Genomic DNA, 23,639 nt, shown 5'->3' with positions numbered 1-23,639 from the left:
TTGTTCTTTTTTTTTTTTTTCTTTTTCAACTTCCTTTGACTCATATGCAATACAATTGGATGATCAAAGTCAGGACAGGCGAAGATGGGAGGATTAGTCAACATTTCCAAGTTCTGGAGATTTCAAATTCTGCTGTTGTATTATTAAGTAGAACTTGAACTTTCCCAAATGTCAAAATTGATCTTGAACATCAATGAGTTGAAAAAATACCCAGGCTACGGTCATGTGTAAAATTATTTATACTCTTTTTTTCATTGTCCAAAATTCAAATGCCAAATTTGTAAAGAATATGAAGAGAAATCACTCCAGAGCATACTCCCACCACCATCTTTTATTATGGCTATGCTGCTGTTTCAGTGAAGTGCATTTTATCATGCTCAGTTTAACATAATGAATTTCATAAAACATGAGGGAAATGTCAAGAAAATCCCAGAAGGACAGCTGAACTTAATTTCAGGTTGATCAAACTCACTACAGTTGATGGTATCTAAAATACAGAAAACTGATTGCTAAAACTGAATTGAAAAGTTTTAGGTTTAAATGACTCAGTTCATGATGTGCAATGAGATTTGTTTTGTGTTTAGTCTGAAACAATATTTTCAATACAAACTGACTGCAAGTTCTTTAACATGACCTTGTTGAAATTGTAAGACCCATGACGCATATATGTATGCCATGATAATCTATCTGGCATACATATATGATAATAATATTTGACCAGCTGGATTGACCTTTACTGCCCTCTATATAATTTGCAACTAAATATCTGCTGCATTAAATCCAACCTTTCATCTTGCAGACATAAATTTCACAGAGGGCAGCAGAAGCGACCAGCAAAAAGAACGGTCAGGGTGGGATTATGGCGGATGAAGAAGAGGAAGGGTGGTCTGCATTGAAGAATGATGGATTTAAATAGCCACTGAAATTCCTACTTATTATACTGGTAGCAGAAGCAGCTTCAGTTCCCTCCTCGTTCACGTCAACAAAAGCTTTGTGAGAGACTTTGGACACAACGAGCTCCTTGTTTCCAGACATACCTGTAACAGGTAAGAAAATACACTTTACATAATTATACAATATAACAACATAACATATGCTTAAAATAAATATCAGTTTTCATTTATAAGAGTCTGGTTATGTGGCTGCTCTTCCTCCTTATTTCATGGTAATTTATAGTTTTTCTCCAGAGAGGATGGATTAATAAACTGTTGAATGGATTAAAACATATGTCAAAGGTCATCACTGCAGCATCTGAGCACAGCATCTGCTGTGCTCAAAAAAATAGTTCTTGTTCCAGAAGTGGACTGGGATGTGAAGTAGTAGTTTATTAGGCTGTGGAAAACTCTCTGACAACAGCCTGAGGTGAACCTCTGTGAAAAGTGATGCTAATGCAGGAAACTGGACTTTTTAAAAGTTGAAAGGAAATCCAGCTCTTAGATTTTAGTCAAAACAGCTAAAAACAGTTTCTGTATAAGAAACATTTCACTCTCCTTCCACATGTCTCACCAGAGAAGTCACTCTTTGTCTGGTCAAAAGCGTCCACCATGCCCATGCTGGTCAGGACTTCATTCAGGTCATACGTCTCCTCCAGCTTGAATCGAGGCAGCTTCACCACAACCTTACAGCTCTTCATCTTGTCTGGATGAGTCCACTCCATGAACTTCTCATAGGTAAGAATTTTCTCTAGCTGGTTGGACAATATATCAATAATCAGATGCATCACTGTTAAGATAGAGATTCATTAATCTGTGAGACTGAGAGAGTCCTACCTTCTCCAGACCTGTTGTATCGTCTTCTATGTCATTGGGTAAAATGATGAGCATGCTCAGTTCCTTTCCTTTATAAGGCATCTCCAGGATCTGTCCAGCAGAAACATTTCAGATTTTACACCAAAGAAAAACACTAAATATGTACAGGAATCAGAGTCATATTTACCTAAAGTCTGATGAATCTATTGCTGAATCCAATAACTGACTGATGACCATGTGATTCATTACTGACAGTTGACTTCATCAATAACAGTGAAGGGGAAATCATCTTCCTGACACATCATCTGTACTGGTGTTGTTGTTTTCTTAAGACAGTTAAAGACACAAATAGCAATTTCTTAAAATGACTTAAGACAGTCGTTCTCAAAATAAATTCATTTTAAACAATATTAAACAAAACAATAACTAATGTTCCTGTGTAGCTTGTATTAGTGTACTAATAAAGAAGATTTTATGCAAATGCAATATATAAAAATATATAATTGTGAATAGCAAATTAACTGATGAAGCTAGTAATTGTAATCAATTACAAACAATCAAAGGTCAATTTTCAATCAATCAATCAAATTTTATTTGTATAGCACATTTCAGCTACAAGGTATTTCAAAATGCTTTACATCATAAACACAAAACACAAAGGCATGCAACATAGAATAAAATACCAAGGTTTTCTTTTTTTTTTTTTTTCCCTCTTTTTTCCCTTCTTCCCCTTCCCTTTGACACAGAATTTAAGCGCCTGTTACCGCCGGACTCCGCCGTCCGTTTAACCACGGGTATTCGCCGGGCCCCGTTGCCCACAACAGGAAAAAAAATATATATATATATAAATTACATACATATCCACAAAATCAAATCCATACATATTACATTTCAAATGCAACTCTAAACAGGTGCGTTTTTACTTGAGATTTGAAGGAAGTCAGGGTTTCCGCTGTTTTACAGTTTTCTGGAAGTTTGTTCCAAATTTTTGGTCCATAGATGCTGAAAGCTGCTTCTCCTCTTTTGGTTCTGGTTCTGGGGATGCAGAGCAGACCAGAACCAGAAGACCTGAGAGGTCTGGAAGGTTGATACAACAACAGCAGATCTTTGATGTATTGTGGTGCTAAACCATTCAGTGATTTATAAACTAACAACAGTATTTTAAAATCTATTCTTTGAGCTACAGGGAGCCAGTGGAGGGACTTTAAAACTGGTGTTATGTGCTCTATTTTCCTGGTTCTAGTGAGAACGCGAGCAGCAGCATTCTGGATCAGTTGCAGCTGTTTGATTGATTTGTTGGACAGGCCTGTGAAGATGCTGTTGCAATAATCAATGCGACTAAAGACAAACGCATGAATGAGTTTCTCTAGATCTGGCTGAGACATTAGTCCTCTAATCCTGGAGATTTCTTCAGGTGATAGAAGGCCGATTTTGTTACTGTCTTTATGTGGCTCTGGAGGTTCAAGTCCGAGTCCATCACTACTCCCAGGTTTCCGGCCTGATCGCTAGGTTTTAGTTGTAATAACTGAAGCTGTGCATTGACTCTAGATCGTTCCTCTTTAGGTCCAAAAATAATGACTTCAGTTTTATTTTTGTTCAGTTGGAGAAAGTTTTGGCACATCCACACATTTATCTGCTCTAAGCATTTATTCAGTGATTGGATGGGTTCAGAGTCACCTGGTGACATCGTAATGTAGAGCTGTGTGTCATCCGCATAGTTGTGGTAGCTAATATCAATACATCCTGCAGACATTTTTTGTATTTTTATGGCAATTGTGAAATACATACAGTGGCATAAATAACATAGAGAGAAAAACAAGGCTAGCTAACTAAAAGAGAAGCAAATGTTTCTTTAATAAATTCAAATCCTGCTTGCTGTAAGAAACTGTTTATGTTCTGTCACCTTGTTGAGTCTGAACTGATCCTCTTTGGTATCAGATTCAAAGAATTGTTTTTCCCAGGCAGCTTTAAAGTAGATGGCATTAACCAGAACCATCCTGGTCATGCTGTCCACTACTCCCTCAGCCACAATGTCCTTGATTTTACCTGGTGACAACATGGAGGCAACATGGATCAGAACCAACACCAGAGAGACTGAAGCTTTTAACAACATGACAATAACACACTGTCCCACTAGATGGAGCTCTTGATCCTTACAAATCATCATCAGTATTGTGTGAACTCGTTGAGGTCATGTGATGAATTGATGGTGTGTGTGTCAGTGTGTGTGATCCACCTTGTGTTTTCTCCTCCACCCAGTTGTTGATCTTCATCCTGGCTTCCTCACTGCTGGTTCTGAAGTCCACAGCCTCCAGCTCTGCGTTGTAGTGAGTTTTTGTTTGGGTCAAAAACTCCCGAGAGAACAAACAGAAGATCCATGAATTCATCCTGGAAACATTCACCATGTATCCATGTGATCTTTATGATTACCTGAAGAAAGTTGTAGGACTTCTCTCCATACAGTCTGTTGGCAACACTGAGAGCAAATGAAGCTTCTGGATTGTTGATCTCACTCAGCAGTTTAGCAAACAGGGTGTGGACATCATCCTGACAATCTTGGATTTTCAAGCACTGCGGACAATATTTAACAAATTTACATACACGCCTTTCTGTGTTTTATTCAGCGTTGTCTTGTGCAATGGATAAACATCACCTCTGACATCTGAGTGGCTGTGTCTCCTCTGGCTCCCAGCAACACCATAGCCAGAGCTGAAGAGATGCTGAATGGAGAGAAGAAGATGTTTGCAGTCTTGTTGTCCTTACTCAGCTTTCTGAGCAGAGCTAGAGAGAAGGTGGTGTTGGCCTCAGAAAGAGGGCTTGAGAAGGCCATTGTTTCTGATATGAATAAAGGAGATCAGGTGTTTCATCATTATTTATTCTTGTCCAGTTATACCAGTAAAATACAGTGAAAATCCCATCAATACCATCTTTTTTAAGTCGTTGTAAGAAAACCTTCTGAAGAGTCATGGGGCTGTCATAAGTGAAAGTTGTGCAATGAAACTTGGGTCCAGGCCGCCATGACACTGCAGAGATTGAGAAACTTCCCTGCACCAAACCTCTATCTACCCTGAGGCTGTGCAAGGTGTGATGAACCCAGACACAGGGAGGTAGGGGGCAAAATGCAAAGCCACCAATAAACACTCCTGGTTACTGAAATTGTCAACTGTGCGCATACTATTTTTGATTTCAGCATTCTTTACTTTTAGGATGTACTTTTTGTATCGACCTGAAAGGTTTGTTAATAACAAAAGCAAAACCAGGAGAAGTTAGGAGAACCAGAAAGTCAATCAATCTCTGATAAACATGACTCATGCATCTTTGTAGCCAAAGTACATTTAATGGTTGTGGTTCCCGGAAACCTGGGATGGACTAATGTGGTCATTTTACTCCCTCTCTCTCTCTCAACATGTGATGCTGTGATTTTAACTTCCTTTAGCATCTAACAGGATATTTATTCTTTTTCTGTGTAATAAACATACTCTGTATGGAATACTTTATGGGCAGTGATACTTCAGGTTTCAATACTTCTGGTATTAGATAGCCTTCAGATTCACTACAAACATGACTCTATTACCCTTTTCATTTTATCATGCTCAGTTTAACATAATGAATTTCATAAAATAAATTCTATTCGCAGATGGTTTTTTATTTTCTAAACCATGTTAGTTTTCTTTGTGATTTAACTCAAATACCTCGTCCATTTTTCTCAGACCTTTTGTATTTTAAACTCTCAAAATAGAAATGTATGAATTTGCTTTTTACTATTTTAATAGCTTTTGCGACTTCTCTTTTGCACAAATAAATGCTTTTATATTGAAGCATTTAAACTTTTAATTGTATCTGCTGTTTTAACAGAATTTATCTTATACAAAAAATATATACTCTTTAACCTCTTTAACATTTATCACATGCATCAAAATATATTTTAACTGACCTGTGATGTAGAAAAGATGAGTCACACAAAGAGCTCAGCTTCCTTTAGCATCTAACAGGACTGTATGTTCTTCTATGTGCCAACCTGCCCAACCTCCCCCTAGCGGCTGTTTGTGGAATCGCACTGAATAACTGAAATAATACTAAATAATTTATTACATTTTGAAAATAAGGACAAAGAAAACCAACTTTGGGGTGTCGTTTTGTATGCTTAGTGTTGTCACTACTTGTTGCAGCTTGTTTTTGTTTTTTTGGGAGGGTGCAGGGGTTTGCAAGCAAATATATTTAACTTTCAGCTTATCATCACCACTTGGCCCACAGCTTCAGCAGCAGCAGCAGATTCTTCATCATGTCCAGGTGCTCACATGAAATGAAAGTTACTCTTTCATTTGTGAAACAAAGTGAATTTTATGTGACTTTTGAAAAGGTAAAATATGGACCATTGACTCGTGGTAAACAGGAAGTGACAACAGATGTAAAGTAATCTTTTGATGCTTTCTGGTCAGAAGTCTTTTTTTTTTCTTTTTCTTTTAAACTTTATTTAAACAAAGTAACCACAAACAAGTAAGACAATTACAACAGTGCAACTCTGTAGAGGGCATTTTGTAGAGGCAGATTACAAAATGAAAATACAAAGTAATTTTGATAAGAGAGAAATAATAAAATGAAAAAAAAAAAAAAAAAATATATATATATATATATATATATATATATATATATATATATATATATATATATATATATATATATATATATACCAATACCAAGTGATTGCAACATCAGGAAAAAGGAGCACGAGAAACTGGAGAAATACCAGGGCCTCAGGGAAGAATACAGATTTAAAAAAAGAACACACAGTCTATTATTTATATAAAACATAGAATTGTAACATTGTTTAAAAAAAGACTAGAAAGGATTTAAAATTTCAAGTTTCAGACATGGGACTTGACTTAACGTTTTGCCTGTCTTTACTTGAGACTTGACTCGGGACTTGAGGATAAAGATTTGAGACTTACAAAACCTCTGTTTCAGGTCAAAGGTCATGATCATAATCCAGAATGGATTATTGCAGCTTCAAACCCTGAGGTTCAGCAGGAAACCGAGACAATTCTCTACAGAGATCAATCTGACCACTTCAACCTGCAGAGAAAAAAAAGATGAAGAGAGCAGATTAGTGAGTGTTTCCAGCCTCTCTCCAGTAGCAGTCAGTGACACAGCACATCCAGTAGAAAGAGCAGCAGAACATCCAGTCCTGTTCAGAGACCTGCACTTTTTCAAACACAAGATCTAATAGAAGATTCTCACAAAGGACTTCAGATCTCACTGGGTTTGCCATTAATTAACTCTGTATGCATCTCTAAGATATATCTTGTACTTTTAATAAACTTTGGTTGATTTTAACTTGCTGACTCTTCTGGAATCTGCTGCAACAACAAACCTTACCTGGACACATGCTAATTGGTTAGTTCAGTACTTATACTTACCATACATCCTTTACAAGACCCTTCAGCTGCTCAACATCTGAATCCTTCAGGCTGTTTCCTTCCAGGTACAGTCCGGTCAGATGGGAGGGGTTGGACTTCAGAGCTGAGGCCAGATAATCACAGCTGATCTTTGACAAACTGCAGCGCTCCAGTCTGAATAAGGAATAAAAGATGTGAGCTGAAGCCAACAGGATGCAGGTTAAGCAGTCCAACAGAACCAGTTAAAGATTCTCATAAATATTACACTGTGTTCCAAATTATTATGCAGATTGGATTTAAGTGTCTTAAAGATTACATTTTGTGTTGTGCTATTAAATTTATAGATGGTATTGTGTGTTGGGGCTCTTTGAATCACTATTACTAATTTCAGAGAGCTGGTTGATTAGTTTGTCTGATGAGCTCAGTTAAAAGATGTTCCACATTATTAAGCAGGCCACAGGTTTCAAGCAATATGGGGAAGAGAAAGTATCTCTGTTCACAAAAATCATCAAAAAGTGTAGTGCCGTATGACAAGGTTTGGAAACATTTAATATTTAACAAAAACTGAAGCATTATCGTACTGCGAAGAGATTTGCGGCTGATTCAGAATAAAGATGGGTCACCACATAAACCTTTAACTGGATCAAAACTGTAATGAATAAAGATCTTTACCATCAAGACTCCCAATGTAGATTAGTAGAATATCAGCCAGATGTCTGCAGTTTAGTGGCAACACTCGCATCAGAAACATCAAATTAATATGGTTACTTGCCTCAGTTTCTCTAGTTTGCATTCTGGATTCTGCAGAAAACTGCATAGCTGCTTCACTCCAGCATCTTTCAGTTCTCTGTTCTGGCCCAGCTCCAGTCTAGTCAGATGGGAGGGGTTGGACTTCAGAGTTGAGACCAGATAATCACAGCTGATCTTTGACAACCTGCAGTCCCAGAATCTGAATAAAGAATGAGAGCAGTTCCATCAGTTTGAATGCAGCAAATAATTCAAGTTTCAAGCAAAACTAACAAGTCGGGAGGAAATGTCAACAAATGGAGATTAAGGCAGAGAAATTTAACTATTTGAATTATTCCACAGGCATAAAAACATGAAGTTATGAAAAAATATTTAATACCAAAGTGACTTTAGGAGCTGAATCAGCCAGAACCAAAATCTGGTACTACTTGTCAGTTATGCATGTCATTCCAGATGTCTTTGTTCATCACCTTATTTTCCTCTATGAATGTTTATTCTGTTGGGCTTACTATGTACTGCTTAATGTGTAAATTATGTAATCTGAACTTTTATTGACTGCTTAACCTTCAGTCAATAAAATCCTTCCAGGTTCTGATCATAGTATTGAAGCATCAGTCATTGATAAAAGATTATAGATTTGTTCCTGTAAGGAAAGTTACATAAATATATAATGAAATACTTAAATGTCAATCTACCATTAATTCATTAAACATATTATGAAAATTAAAAAATATTAATCATATCAACAAATTCTGAAATACATAAAAGATTAAACATACAATAACATGACAAAATGTGCAGTTAAATAATTAAATCCCCATGAAACAATTAAATCTGCCTTTTCAAATCAATTTAAATAAAATGTACTTTTTAAATCTTTTATTTAAAACATATTACTTATTCATTGTGGTATTTTTCCATGACTCCTGCCTGATCGCTGTTATTAAATAATTTAAATTGTCAAACCCACCCATCAACCTCGGTGGGCGGAACTAACGTTGATCCTGCCTAATCCTGTGCTTGGGTCTGTTGTCAGTTTGTGTTCAAACGTGGCGCCTCTATTCATGCAGGACCTGAACGGTCTCTGTCCTGAAATGATGACAGACATTTTGAGGCTGCTCAGCCACAGTTTGCAGTAAATAAATTAGAGACATTTATCAAAGTCAGTGGAATATATTCTAGATATTATTTATATTTTTTTCTAGACTGAAAAAATGACATCGGGGTCAGCTGCTATTTAACGCCATATTTTAAAATTTCAGGACATATTAAATTATTTAATAATGTTATGATACATTTAATTAACAATGGTATGTTTATACATATATATTTCATGGCATGTTTATTTATTTAACTTTGTCATCTCTAACGCTCCATAGATTCCTGGAGCTAACATTAAAGCTAAAGAAACATTCAAATAAATGACATCAGTATATATATAATTTCTATCTTCCTCTCTGTCAGCACTATTTCTTATTTCTAAAGAAAGAAAACCAATCAGTGAATTTCAAGATGGCACTGTAGATGGCAGCCTCTTCACTTCACGTGCTGATATTTTGTGTATTTTTTTTTTGTTTGTTTTTTCCATTTCCTGCTTCTACTCTCCAGCCACTTTTATATGAGAACAGCTCTTAAACATCAGGGACAGATATCTGGACACCAGAGATCATAACTGTCTGGTGATCTCTGACATGAGCTCGTCCTCATATCTAAAGATGACCTCCTCAGATATTTCTGAGGTCATCCTCGTCACCTCAGAAACATAAAGCAATAAACCAAAACATGGTTTCTTACATTAATACATGTAGTTTACATTCTGGATTCTGTAGAAAACCACAGAGCTGCTTCACTCCAGAATCTTTCAGGATGTTGTGGCTCACATTCAGTTCAGTCAGATGAGATGGGTTGGACGTCAAAGCTGAGGCCAGATAATCACAGCTGATCTCTGTCAAACTGCAGCGCTCCAATCTGAAAGAATAAAAGATGTGAGACTTCAGCAGATGAAATTAAAGATTAAGACCAGTAAAATCAATGTCATTAGTATTTTTCATTTCTTCTACATCGGCAAATGTTCTTGTTTTCTAGAGAAACAAAAACAACAATCAGTCAATTTCAGGACTGTGCAGCAGATGTCAGCCTCGGCTCTTGCTCACTCATATTTTGTGTATTTTTGTGTTTTTCTGTTTCCCGTTTCCGACCTGCAGCCACTTTTCCATGAGAGCAACTCTTAAACATCACGGACTGGTGTTATTTACTGAGCCAGAGAGGTTCTCTGAGATCCTGGTCAGAAGCTCTGCAGCACTCTGTGGGAAACTGGTAAAATGCCAGCAGCTCGGCTCCATGCATCCACCTGCTGAACATCTGGTCTCTGAGGAACCCAACTGATGAAACGGTTCCCTGCTACCTGCTCCAAGTCAGACTTTCAGCGACCCGCCTTACTCTGCTTCACGGAAACAGAGCGTTTCCGCTGCCAATTCCCCAGCTGCTTGGAGCGGATGGCAGAGTTTCTCCTCCTTCACTTGGTCAATACCTTTATCCTTCCATCCTCACCTCGGAAGGAGGAAGTGACATCACTGATCTTATAAAAAAAATCTCCCAGACTCTCTCTTTGTGGTTCTGGGTGAGGAAATCCCTTCTCTGAGCACACAATTATTGTGAATATAGGTGATTCTGAGTGTGACATGTATCCAGTTTAGTGGCAACACAACTTTCATATCAGAAACATCAGTAATAAACTAAAACATGGCTACTTGCTTCAGTTTCTGTAGTTTACATTCTGGATTCTGTAGAAAACCACACAGCTCCTTCACTCCAGCATCTTTCAGATTGTTTCCGTACAGCTCCAGTGCAGTCAGATGGGAAAAGTTGAACTTCAGAGCTGAGGCCAGAGAAGACCAGCTGTCCTCTGACAAAGTGCAGCTCCTCAGTCTGAACAAAGAATAAAAGATGTGAGTTGAAGCCAAAAGGATGCAGGTTAAACCTGAAAGGTGAACAAATAAAGTAGAGAATTTATTTCACAGTTTCACAGTTTTTTTATGCAACAGTCACAGAAACATGATTGTACTTCATCAAGTAAAATTAGCTTAAAGAGCTCAAACTCCAAAACTAGAATATTTTATTATGACAGGTTAGAATACCTTCAACAATTCTAGTTGGGAATTAAAATGGACTTGAAGAATCACCATATAATGTGCACATCACCCCAGTTTTAAAGTCCCTACACTGGCTCCCTGTAGGTCAGATAATAAACTTTAAAATACTGTTAGTTTATACATCACTGAACAGCTTAGCACCACAATACATTAAAGATCTGCTGTTGTTGCATTAACCTTCCAGACCAATCAGGTCTTCTGGTTCTGATCTACTCTGCATCCAGAACCTGAACAGAACATGGAAAAGAGGCATTAGCTTCTATGCACCACAAATCTGGAGCAAACTTCCAGAAAACTGCAGCTGAAACTCCGAGTTCCTTTAAATCTAGACTGAAACCCCACATTTAAAGTTACTTTTGAAACATAATGAATGAAACATTAATCAGCAACCTGATGTGTAACGACAGCACTTGACAAAATGTAATATTTCCATTGTGGACTGTGTGTTCTTTGACGTATTTTATGACATAAGGCAGTTTGAAATGCTTTGTTGCTGAAATGTGCTATCAAAATAAAATTTGATTGACTGATTAACGTCAGCATTCTTGACGTAAACCCATCAGGCACACATTTTTTCCATTTTAACTCTTTATTTTTTATCTATTTTTTTTATCAATATTTATATTTTTCTTCAATAGCTTCCAGGTCATGTGATCTACTGACTCAAATCAGTTTGAGGCTTTCCCCCTCCACGGTGTATTCCAGCTTCACCATTAGTTCCAGCTATGTCAGCTCTGCACAACACACACACCAGCTTCCTGGACTCGGCTCCTTCCTCCCTGGCCTTCATCTTCCTCGTTTACCTTAAGCTTCTCTCTTCACACTCTGCAGTGTCTTTCTACAATCTGCTTAGCTCACACTTCTCTCTCTCCTCCTGCAGCCCAGAACTTTACAATTTATCATTTTTGTTATCAATAAACTTGGTCAACTTTTCCTCCCGTCTCCTGAAAGTTATCCTGCTGGGTCAAAAAGTTCTGGAAACCTTACCGATCTGGCTGTCGAGAGAAACATTTCTGACTAGAAGTCTTTTTTCATCCATCAGCAGCAAGAGAACACAAACCAACAGCTAAATCAGAAAACCTAATTTCATCAAAACATTTTAAAGTGAAACACCCCTGAAAAAAAAAGTTTGATAATCTGAAAGTCTTACATTAAAAGAATTATTTGCAAGGTAACAATTTTTAAAGACATTTCAACCAGTTGTTTATAAATATCATTATATTTTTTTTAATTAAAAATTACTATTACAATATTTTATTAGATAATTAGAAAAAACAAACCCCAGACTTTTCACTATGCTGACTGGATTCTCCAGGATTTCACACAAATGCTTCATTCCAGGGTCTTTCAGGTTGATGATCTTACTTATCTCCAGTTCAGTCAGATGAAGGTTGGACTTCAGAGCTGACACCACAACTGCACATTCAGCATCAGAGAGCTTAATGCCACCAAGTCTGTCATTAGAGAAGAAATAAAGTACGTGTCAGACAATCTGGATCATAAACAGATTGAAATATAATAACAGTGACATCATCATCTGATGAACATCTGAACATCAATTATACTGAGTTTGACCTGATAGAGAATCTCAGGATTAAATTCAAGGTTCTAGTTCTGATCATGTCAAACTCATCCTGCTTCAGCTAAAAAGCTTCAGGTTGTTCTGGTCGTCCTGCAAGGCAGCTCAAGTGGTTCTGGTGTTTCTGACCCATCTGGAATAGATCAAACATCTGGTCCAGGAGACCCATGATTAGTCAAACATGATCTCTGCAGATGAACTTCATTAATACGTCTGTAAACAGTTATTGGCATTTAGATGGTATTTAGAAAAAAAATTCAAAACTTTTTTTATAACAGGTTTGTTTTTAACATTTAGATACAGGTGCACTGCAAAAGAATTGAAAAATGCTTTGAACTCAGTTTTTTTGACCATTATCCATCCATCCAGGGTCTTCCTCTTGTTTCTCTTTGCTTAATCTGCTGACCATATGACCCGGTCCCAGATAAATAGAATATAATAGATGAATTGGAATATATCATGATGGTATTTTTTTAAACCCTGTCATTTAAAAAGGACAGACAAAGAAAAAGTCTAACAACCCCTAAATATCAGATGATGTCCAAACAAGTGAAGAGGTGTGTAAATTTAAAAAGAGTCTCCTCCTGTTTGTCTCTTTCAAAGAAAATAGAAGTGTTCTGAAGTTTTCTATTCAGTTCAATGACAAATTAAAATGTATAAAACGTTAAGCATTTTTAAAAATCAAAATATTGGGTGCAGCAGTGGTGCAGGGGTAGAGCATCATCGCTGCACCTCCATATGTATGTTTGGAGGCATTAGTCCTAGGCACAGCTGTCACAGGTTCAAGACCTGGCCTGCTTACCTTTGCCATACATCTTCCTCCTCTCTCACAACACATTTTTCTGTCTGAAACTGCTCAGTAATGGACGTTAGAGCCAAAAAAAAGCCTTTTATTTTTTTCAAAAGGATCAAAACCTCTAAATATCAAAAGTTACAGCAGAGCTCTTCTGAATGACCTGAATGTTTAGATGTTTGAAATATGCAGGATAAAGCTGCTTAAGACCAAAACAACAGAAGCAATTTATACGCAATAGTGCTGAATCAGCATTCACACAACGAAGACATCTGGACTCACCGAGCCTTTCTGCAGTTTCTCACAACTGGAATCAGTCTTCGTTGTCCCTCCACTGATGTGTTGTACGTCTCCAGGTCCAACTCATCCAGAACCTCCTCTTTCATTTGAAGCATGGAGGCCAGAGCTGCACACTGGATCATAGAGAGATTCTTCTCTGATCTGTTCTCTGATTTCAGAAACTGTTGGATCTCCTGATAAACCGAGAGATCCTTCATCTCCATCAAACATTGAAAGGTGTTGATGTTTCTGTCAGGAGATGAATGTATCCTTCCTTTCTTCAGATTATCTATGATTTTATGGATGGTTCTGGACTTTTGTCTGTCTGACCCAGCAGGCCTCCTAACAGCCTCTGGTTGGACTCCACTGTGAGACCATGAAGGAAGCGAGCGAACAAATCCAGATGGCCATTTTTACTTCTCAGAGATTTCTCCATGACTTTTTTCATAAAGTCCTCCAGAGATTTTTCCCTGTATTTTTTTCCCAGAAATGTCTTCACCACCTCTGAGTTCCTGCTGGTGAAACAGTGAAACATGTAGACTGCAGCCAGAAACTCCTGAATGCTCAGATGAACAAAGCAGTAGACTGGTTTCTGGAAGATCAGATTCTCTCTTTTGAAGATCTCTGTACAAACTCCTGAGTACACCGAGGCATCTGTGACATCCAGACCACACTGCTCCAGGTCTTCTTGGTAGAACATGATGTTTCCTTTCTCCAGATGTTCAAACGCCAGCCTCCCCAGCTTCAGAAGAACTTCCCTGTCAGCCTCCATCAGCTCCTGTGGACTTGTCTCATGTCCTCCATGGTACTTGTTCTTCTTCCTCTTTGTCTGCACCAGCAGGAAGTGTGAGTACATGTCAGTCATGGTCTTGGGCAGCTCTCCTCTCTGCTCTGAGGTCAACATGTTCTCCAGAACTGTAGCAGTGATCCAGCAGAAGACTGGGATTCCACACATGATGTGGAGGCTCCTGGAGGTCTTGATGTGGGAGATGATTCTACTTAACAGCTCTTCATCACTGAACTTCCTCCTAAAGTACTCCTCCTTCTGGGTGTAGGTGAAGCCTTGTACTTCTGTCACCCTGGAAACACATGAGGGAGGGATCTGATTGGCTGCTGCAGGTCTGGAAGTTATCCAGATGAGAGCCGAGGGAAGCAAGTTCCCCTTGATGAGGTTTATCAGCAGAACGTTGACTGATGATTTCTGTGTGACGTCAGAAACCAGCTGACTGCTGCTGAAGTCCAGTGAAAGTCTGCTTTCATCCAGGCCATCAAAGATGAAGAGAAGTTTGCAGGCAGCCAGCTGCTCTGCTGGGAGCTTCTGGAGTGTTGGATGAAAAATATGGAGCAGCGTGAGAAGACTGTGCTGATCATCTCTGATCAAATTCAACTCCCTGAACGAAAGCAGAACCACCACACTGACATCTTGGTTCTCCAAGCCCTCTGTCCAGTCCAGAGTGAATTTCTGCACTGAAAAGGTTTTTCCAACACCAGCGACGCCACTGGTCAGAACCACTCTGATAGCTCCATGTTGGTCAGGGAAGGCTTTAAAGATGTCATGACACCAGATTTTAGAGTCATGGAGGTTTTGGATCTTGGAAGCTCTCTCCAGCTGCTCCACCTCATGTTGGGTATTAACCTCTTCACTCTGTCCCTCTGTGATGTAGAGATCAGTGTAGATACTGTTGAGGAGGACTCTTCCTCCTTTTTCATCACTTCCTTCAGTCACACATTCATATCTCCTCCTCAGACTGGTCTTATGCTCCTTTAGAAGCTCATGCAGACCAACATCTGCTGAAACACAGAAGAGAAGACAACTGAAATAAAAAACATAATTTTGTGTGATTAGGTTGGAACAAAACCTCCTAATAATAACATTAGGAGGTGTTATCATTAGCACCACATTCACACAGTGTGGTGATAACCAATCGAACCCATCCACATAACCAGAACATTATGCTATTGTCAGACAGCAGATTTCTGCCTGTTTTGTGATTTCATCTATTCACTGTCAAGATCTGATTCACAAAGCAGATCAGATGAAGAAATGCTGACAGAAACACAGCCATTAAGAGCTGCAGCTTTAAGCAACATCAACTCTTCTGCATCATGTCACCATTGTTCTCATTTTGATGTTTCTAGCTGACGTTCACCCATAAATAGCAGCTACAGACGAGGCAAAGAGAAAGAAAGGTGTTTTTCTACCATAATTTTCAGCCTTAGTCAAAGAAATCTGGAGGATGTTTTAATATGCCCCAGAAACAGCTCATTGTATGTAGTAGAATTCATGTTTAGAATATTTTCTATCAAAGACCAGATTTAATGTTTTAAGAGAATAATTATTACTTGTATGTAAAAATATATAAATTGTAATCTGTAATTTATTTTAAGACTGGATAAGGGTTTCTGTCTCTCAGACTTTCCTTCCATCTGTTACAGCAGCAAGTTGCTTTTTCACCATTTTGTTTTCCATTATTAAAATTCCCTCCAGTTTTTAGATGTTCAGTTTTAATGTATTTAGCACAAACAGCTGAAACAGATCCATTTCAAATCAAACCCCGTAACGTTGTTGTGTTGAACACATTTGTTCCATTTACATCTGAAAACAGATTTAGATTAAATAATTGATCACTGAAGTCTTTTCAAACCTTGAATTTCCAAATCCCAACTAAAGACGTTGAATTGGTTCAATAGACGACAGAAGGAAGCTCTAATTGAAGGTGTTCATTCTCACCTGTCTGATTGGGTTTTAGCAGTTCAGCTTCTGTTCTGGGTCTTTTCCCACACTTAGGACAGCTGATAGAGACCGGGTCCATCAGAACTTTCTGACACATAGTACAGCAGGTTGGCTCCTCCTCATCAATGTTCCTCCTCTTTCTCCTCCTATGAAGACATTTCTTCATTAAAATAGTTCACTAACAACAAAATGGAAAATCAGCCATGACTCAATGCTTCTTGTTTTTTAAATATTTTTTTGCACTAGGGATCTTTATTTGCCACTGGAAATAAAGAGGAAAGCAGTTTGTGAGAGAGGGGGAAGACGTGGCAAAGGGCTACAGGCAGGGACCTGAACCCGTGACGTCGATGTCAAGGACTGAGGTCTCTATTCATGGATTGCATACTCTACCCATCAGCCCATCATCATCAACTACAAGAGCCTGTGCATCAGAAGTTTAGATAAACCAGCTGGATCAGATAAGACAAGATAGCAACGGATAACTGATCAGCTTTTCTGTCTCTGCTCCCACACACACTAGAGAAAATGATTCCCTAAATGCATATCATGTGGATTCCCAAATAGTGTTTCATATTTTATAATATCAGTTTCTAATTGATATCCTACCTTTGATCTGGGAGTCTACCATCATTGGTGAAATTTAAAGGAGAAGCTCTGGATTCATCACTTTTCATAGAAACACTACTGAGTGATGGAGAGACTGCTCTGTTCTCCTCTGGATTCATCCTCAGGTTCTTCTGAGTCTCCTGCAGTGAAGCCCACCTGAGAGGGAAAACACAGACTCGATAATAGAGTGTGTGACAGCAAGGGCAGCTACCACACAGAGATGTTGAATGGTTATTGTTTTTTTTTCTATTCATCTCTTTTATTAGTTTACATATTAATTAGGGAATAGATTTTTATGCTCCTCCTCAGGCTGCCACCTTATCGTGGTGGAGGGGTTTGAGAGTCCCAATGACCCTAAGAGCTATGCTGTCTGGGGCTTCGTGTCCCTGGCAGGGTCACCCAAGGCAGACAGGTCTTAGGTGAGGGACCAGACAAAGTGCAGCCCGAAGACCCTAATGATGAATGAAAACTTTGGATCTCGTGTTCCCTCGACCAGTCGCGAGTCACCGGGGTCCCACCCTGGATCCAGGCTTGGAGGTGGGGCACGTTGGCAAGCACCTGGTGGCCGGGCTTTCACCCATGGAGCCCGGCCGGGCCCAGCCCGAAGAGAAAACATGGGTCCCTCCTCCCAGGGACCCACCACCTATGAGAGGGGCCAAAGGGGACGGGTGCAGTGTGTAATGGGTGGTGGCCGATCCTCGGTTGCGGAAGCTGGCTATGGGGACGTGGAATGTCACCTCTCTGGTGGGGAAGGAGCCGGAGCTGGTGTGTGAGGCTGAGAGGTTCCGGCTAGAAATAGTCGGTCTCACCTCGACGCATGGCTCTAGTTCTGGAACCAGTCTCCTTGAGAGGTGGTGGATGTACTTCCACTCTGGATTTGCCCACGCCGATAGGCGTCGAGCAGGAGTGGGCAAACTTGTTGCTCCCCATCTCGGTGCTTGTACGTTGGGGTTTACCCCGGTGGACGAGAGGGTAGCTTCCCTCCACCTAAGGGTGGGGAGGACAGGTTCTGACTGTCGTTTGTGCTTACGGTCCAAACGACAGTTCAGGTGAAGAGAGGAGCAGAGTTGTCCACTGACCACTACCTGGTGGTGAGTTGGCTCTGGTGGTGGAGGAGGATGCCGCTCAGACCTGGCAGGCCCAAACGTGTTGTGAGGGTCTGCTGGGAATGTCTGGCGGAGTCCCCTGTGAGATGGAGCTTTAACTCTCATCTCCAGCAGAGCTTCGAACACGTCTCAGGAGAGGTGGGGGGCATTGAGTCTGAATGGACCATGTTCTGTACCTCCATTGTCGAGGCGGCTTATCAGCCTGTTGTGGCAGCAACCCTCAAACCCGTTGGTGGACACCTTCGGTGAGGTATGCTATCAGGCTGAAGAAGGAGTCCTATTGGGCCTTTTTGACCTGTGGGACTCCGGAAGCAGCTGATGGGTACCAGCAGGCAAAGCAGCATGCGGCTCCGGTAGTTGCTGAGGCAAAAACTCGGGCGTGGGAGGAGGTCAAAGAGGCCATGGAGAAAGACTTTCGCATGGCTTCGAGGCGATTCTGGTCCACCATCCGGCGTCTCAGGAGAGGGAAGTTAATTATTTAGTTGACAAACATCTTCTTGTTCATAATATGGGAGTTTCCAAAAATTAGGATGCTAATGGAACAATTTTCCATACCAAAAACATTGTAAGCCCTTGTACGTACTCTGAGCTTCTAACATTCATTGGAGAAATTTGTTAGACCTTAGGGCTTATTCCATCTTACTGTTTTAACCTAAACTACCTGTTATCTGTTAAACTTTGGCACCTTATTTTAGTCACTGACAGCCTACTGGAACTTTTCCAAGGAGAGGTCAAAAGGAAACCTATCTAACTGATTCTTCAGAGACTCCTTGACCTACATGTTTTAACAGACTGAACAATACGAGTGTTAAATGACTAAAGAATTAAAATAAAATTCTTAAAAGAAATAATAACCCAATTTTTACTTCACAGTCTCCTGGGTGCCTTCCTGGCAAGATGTTTCGGGCACGTCAGGAGGCCCCGGGGAAGACCCAGGACACGCTGGAGGGACTATGTTTCCCGGCTGGCCTGGGAATGCCTCAGGAGCTGGAAGAAGTGGCTGGGGAGAGGGAAGTCTGGGCCTCCCTTCTTAAGCTGATACCCCCGCGACCCGACCCCGGATAAGCGGCAGATGATGGATGGATGGATGGATGGACGGACGGACGGACGGACGGACGGACGGATGGACGGATTTTTATTTTTTATTAAAATTAACACTACAGTCTCCCTGGAATGTGTGGATTCCCCAAATATGAGGGATTTACACAGCCAGAAAGACACTGAATGGATTTGAAAAATATTCTTAGTTATCACAAAAAAACATCCAAAAATAGTTTTAAAAAATTAAATAACTTAAGTAACATTATGTACATAGTGAAACTTGGAAATTTCCATATTGAGATTAATGTCAAAATTTCAGATTTTTTTCAATAAAATTTTTGACATGAAGTTTTATGCTTTTTCTAACAAAAAAAGCATAGGTTTTTGGCAAAAAATTTATTCCTTTTAACTTTTAACCTAGTGACACAAATCCTTTTAACTTAAGATTAAAAAACCTGGGGAAAATGTGAAAATTGATTAAATGAAGTTATATGCTCAAAAATAAATACATTAACAATTTAAAGTGCAAATAAAAACATATAGCCTTATAATCTGCAAATTAATTTGAGACTGCAACGAGAAGAACCAGAAGCTACCCTCCATATCTGTGATGAATAAATAATTTATCTTTTGAGAAAACTTCTCTAATTTTTTTATTCGCCTTCTAATGGGTCACTTGGGCCTCTGGGCATGGTCAGATGGAAAGCGGGTCTTGGAGCGATGGGGGGGACAGACTCACTCTTAGAGCGCCTCCAGGAGCTCTGAGTTGGTTTTGGTCTTTGTTCTATAGCCTTAATGGAAAATCCTGATTCACAGCTAGAGAATAGGAAAAGGAGTTTCACAGCCCTCAGCGCTGGAGATGGAACTATTTTAACATTAAATACTTCTCCAATGTTGTAGCCTGGTGGTTGGCTTGTTCTTCTACTTGTTAAACAACTGTCTGGCACATTACTCCTACCAAGTGGTGGAAACTTGCATTATAACTGAGCGCCTGAGTTCTGACAGCAATATCTCTGATTTCTGTAAACTTTACTAAAGCCGGTAGGTAAAAACCTGGGTGGTTCTTACAGACCACTAGTTGGCGCTAGCGGCCCAACTGTGGGCCGCAGCCCTATGGTTAAGAATGGCTGATTTTATGTATCATAGGTTAATAGAGTCTCATACTTGATATCAGTTTCTAATAGACGTCTTACCTTTGATCTGGGACTCCACGATCATTGGTGAAGTTTGTACTGATACATTTAGATTGGTCACTCTTCAAAGAAACACCACTGGGTGATGGAGAGACTGCTGTTCTCCTCTGGATTCATCCTCAGGTTCCTCTGAATCTCCTGGTGTGAAGCCCAACTGAGAGGGAAACAGACACTCAGTCACCATGGGATTCACTTCCAGTTTACTTCCTGGTTTATTGAACAGCTCTCTCGACTGTCCAGTAAACCAGAAAGATCATTATATCCTACTGGGCTAAATTAAACATGTTTTGATTTTTGTTTTTTATTTCCTTTATTTAACCAGGTTTAAGAGTAACCTGGGCAGAAATCTGCAATACACAACAACCTAGTGACACAAAAGTAAAACACATTAAAATATTTGCACAAGTTTAAAACAATTAAAAGTTCATAAGCAATGACACTGATTAATAGAACCGCATTGAATTGTTTTTAAGAACCGCTCTAAATAAATCCAATGAAATAAGATCAGACATCTTGAGTTCAGACTGGAGCCGATTCCATGCTGTAGGAGCCATCACGCTAATTGCTTGCTTCCCTTTTTCTGTTTGAACACATGGAACATGCGAAAGAAAAATGTTATTGGAGCCTAAAGAATGAGGAGTAAATGATTATTGTAGGAGTGAATTTAAGTAGGTTGGAGCAGAGTATAGTTTTAAAAATCAGGATCATCAAGTGATTGTTTCTCTGTACGCTTAAAGGAGAAAATTCAGCTTTTGCATCACAATGATGTGGAAGACGCCTGCTACCTGTTGCAAACCTTAAAGAACAATTGATTTATTTCAAACAAAAAGTGAAAACTGGAGAAAAATAATAGAACAAACTTTCATGGACAAGTGACAAGCAATTCTCCATTATCTGCTTGAAAAGGAGCAGATGGAAGATACAAGATCTTATGGTTTCCTGCCTCTCTCCTCTCTCATACTCATCAACTTATAAACATTTAAATCTCCAAACACCAGATACTCGTTAATTATTTCCACATTATATGACACTTAAAGCTCTTTAAATATACAGTTATTTATAAAATTTTGAATATCAATAGGATTTATGGACTTTGAAACACTCACCTTATACAACATATTTCCCAATAAACTTTTTCTGAAATAGTTCTTTAAGTTGGTCTATGTTTGACTTTTTTTAACTCATCAATCAATCCATTCCATAAATCCAAACATTGATAAACAAAAACTCGTGTTGGTTGTTTGAAAACATTGTCTTAAAATGTCATTCTCTTAATCATATCCCCCCTCTCTATCACAAAACATTTTTGTATATTGTGTGGAAGTGTGAAGCAACAAAAGAATCTCTCGTTATGGGAAACACTTAATTTTCTGCTGTGAAAATTGAGTGTTTTTATAGCAGAAAACACTCCGTTTATCTTTTTTTTTTTTTAACATGTTCCTGTTTACCAGGTTGAAGGATTTTGTTTTTAAAATGATCATTTTGGGGCTTCCGATATCGGACGACCATCTCTCTCCTAATCCTGATGATTTTTCTCAACTCAACACATAACTATTATCAAAAGTTTTAGCTGGAAGGTTGAATTTGTGCAGCTGTTGAATAGCAATTGGGGGCCGCAACTGTACTGAGAATGGCCCCCCTGCGCCCAGGACACACCTGGTTTAACAGCAGGAAGCGATTCTCCACAGGGCCCATTCGTCATCATTAATTTTCTCAAAAACTTTCCAAAACATTTTTTTTCTGAGCGGAGACGAAGAACTTTCTATTCAGAACAGTGAAATATTTGGTTTTAAATCACATTTCCGCTTCCTCCCGCTAACAGAGATGATATCTAAACAGCAGAAGTTGCAGCTCAGCGCGGTTCTAACTGAAGGATTCGGCCTGTTCTCTCCTCCCCGGTCCGGTAAACAGAGAAACGTTTAAAAACCGGATGGAACCAGTTTGATAGAAAGAGTTAAAACTCACCCGAGCGACTGCTGAAGTTTGCGATGCTAGATAGAGTCTCTAAGACTCAAAGGGAACTGCTTTCATTTTCGGTTTCTGACCAAACAGCTGTTCCTGTCTCCGGACGCGGGGAGAAGAGTCCCATTCCATATAAGGTATGAGACTGACGGTGGTCCGTCCCCGCACCTTTCTGTTTGCTGCAGCGAGGTGTACTTGCACGCGCGCGGAGTCTCCGTGAGACGTTCAGGTGTTTGATAAGGATCAGCTGAAGGAGAGGAAGCGAAGCAGCGACAGGAGAAAGGCTTGAAGAATGCTGGGTTCACAGATAAACTGCTCCCGAATATCAGCCTGAGTGATTCAGCGTGTGTTCAGATCACACAAGGTGGGACTGGTTCTGTTGGGTTCCAGCTCAGGACGGAGCAAAAAGGCAAAGAAACTGCAGAGAAAATATCTAAAAGGGCTTCTGAGGTATAAGAACAGTTACCATTCCTTCTGGGAGAGGGGAGAGAAAATCTGTTTTGAAGAGTAAAGAAATAGAAATGTGGGGGGGGGGGAAACTAAAAAGGTGGAATTAAGATGAGAAAGACATTTATATAAAATGCAAAAATTCATAACTTAAAATGTTTGAGTGAAAAAGATGAGAAGAAATAATACTGATGAGATCAAAGGTCTTTCCAATTTAAATGACATGATATGTTTGACTGAGAGAAAAACAAAAATATGTATATGTGAGGGAAAGAAAATGTAGAAGAGGAACTGAAATATAAAGCTTGTGGGAGAAACTCAGGAAGTAGGAGCGATGAGAAGAGATGCAAAAATAGAAAAATCGAAATGTTTTAATTCGATTTTTAATCTTTATTTTAAAATATCAGCTGGAGTAAATAACTACAGCAGCTCCATGATGGTTCTTTTATCCTTTTCATTTGGACTCCAGTTTCTGTGTTTTAGCGATACAATTTCTTCAGCAGCTGAATCTTCTTGTTGTACTGCTCTGATGTTTTCAGGCATCACGGTCATGACTCCATCAGCGAGTTGTAATGCAGCAATCGAGGGATCTTGTGTTGTTTTGTTGCCTTGCCACACTGCAGACACTACTTAGGGCAACACTGTCTCTGTGTGATCTTTCATGTTATGCAAGGCCTACCGGGTATCTGGAAAAGATATCTGACTCAGCATTCCTTTTCCCCGATCTACAGTTGATATCAAAGTGGAAGTCGACTAACTCCCCAACCCACCTCTGACCTACAGCATTTATCCTTGCAGAACTCAAATCATAGGTCAGAGAATTGTTATATCTATAGACTGTGAAAGGTGGTGCGTA

At 39.4% G+C, this 23,639-nt stretch overlaps 2 pseudogenes; both read right to left on the bottom strand.

The window, feature by feature from the left end:
- Nucleotides 1-589: 589 nt before the first annotated feature.
- Nucleotides 590-4,578, bottom strand: LOC129364987 (leukocyte elastase inhibitor A-like; annotated as a pseudogene).
- A 1,868-nt stretch (nt 4,579-6,446) lies between these two features.
- Nucleotides 6,447-22,481, bottom strand: LOC129364982 (NACHT, LRR and PYD domains-containing protein 3-like; annotated as a pseudogene).
- Between the last annotated feature and the right edge of the window lie 1,158 nt (nt 22,482-23,639).

This window comes from Poeciliopsis prolifica, unplaced genomic scaffold (assembly GCF_027474105.1).
Source record: "Poeciliopsis prolifica strain line A6 unplaced genomic scaffold, Auburn_PproV2 SCAFFOLD012, whole genome shotgun sequence".
NCBI lineage: Eukaryota > Metazoa > Chordata > Actinopteri > Cyprinodontiformes > Poeciliidae > Poeciliopsis > Poeciliopsis prolifica.
Note: the sequence above shows the minus strand (reverse complement) of the source record. Positions and strands in the feature narration are given on the sequence as shown.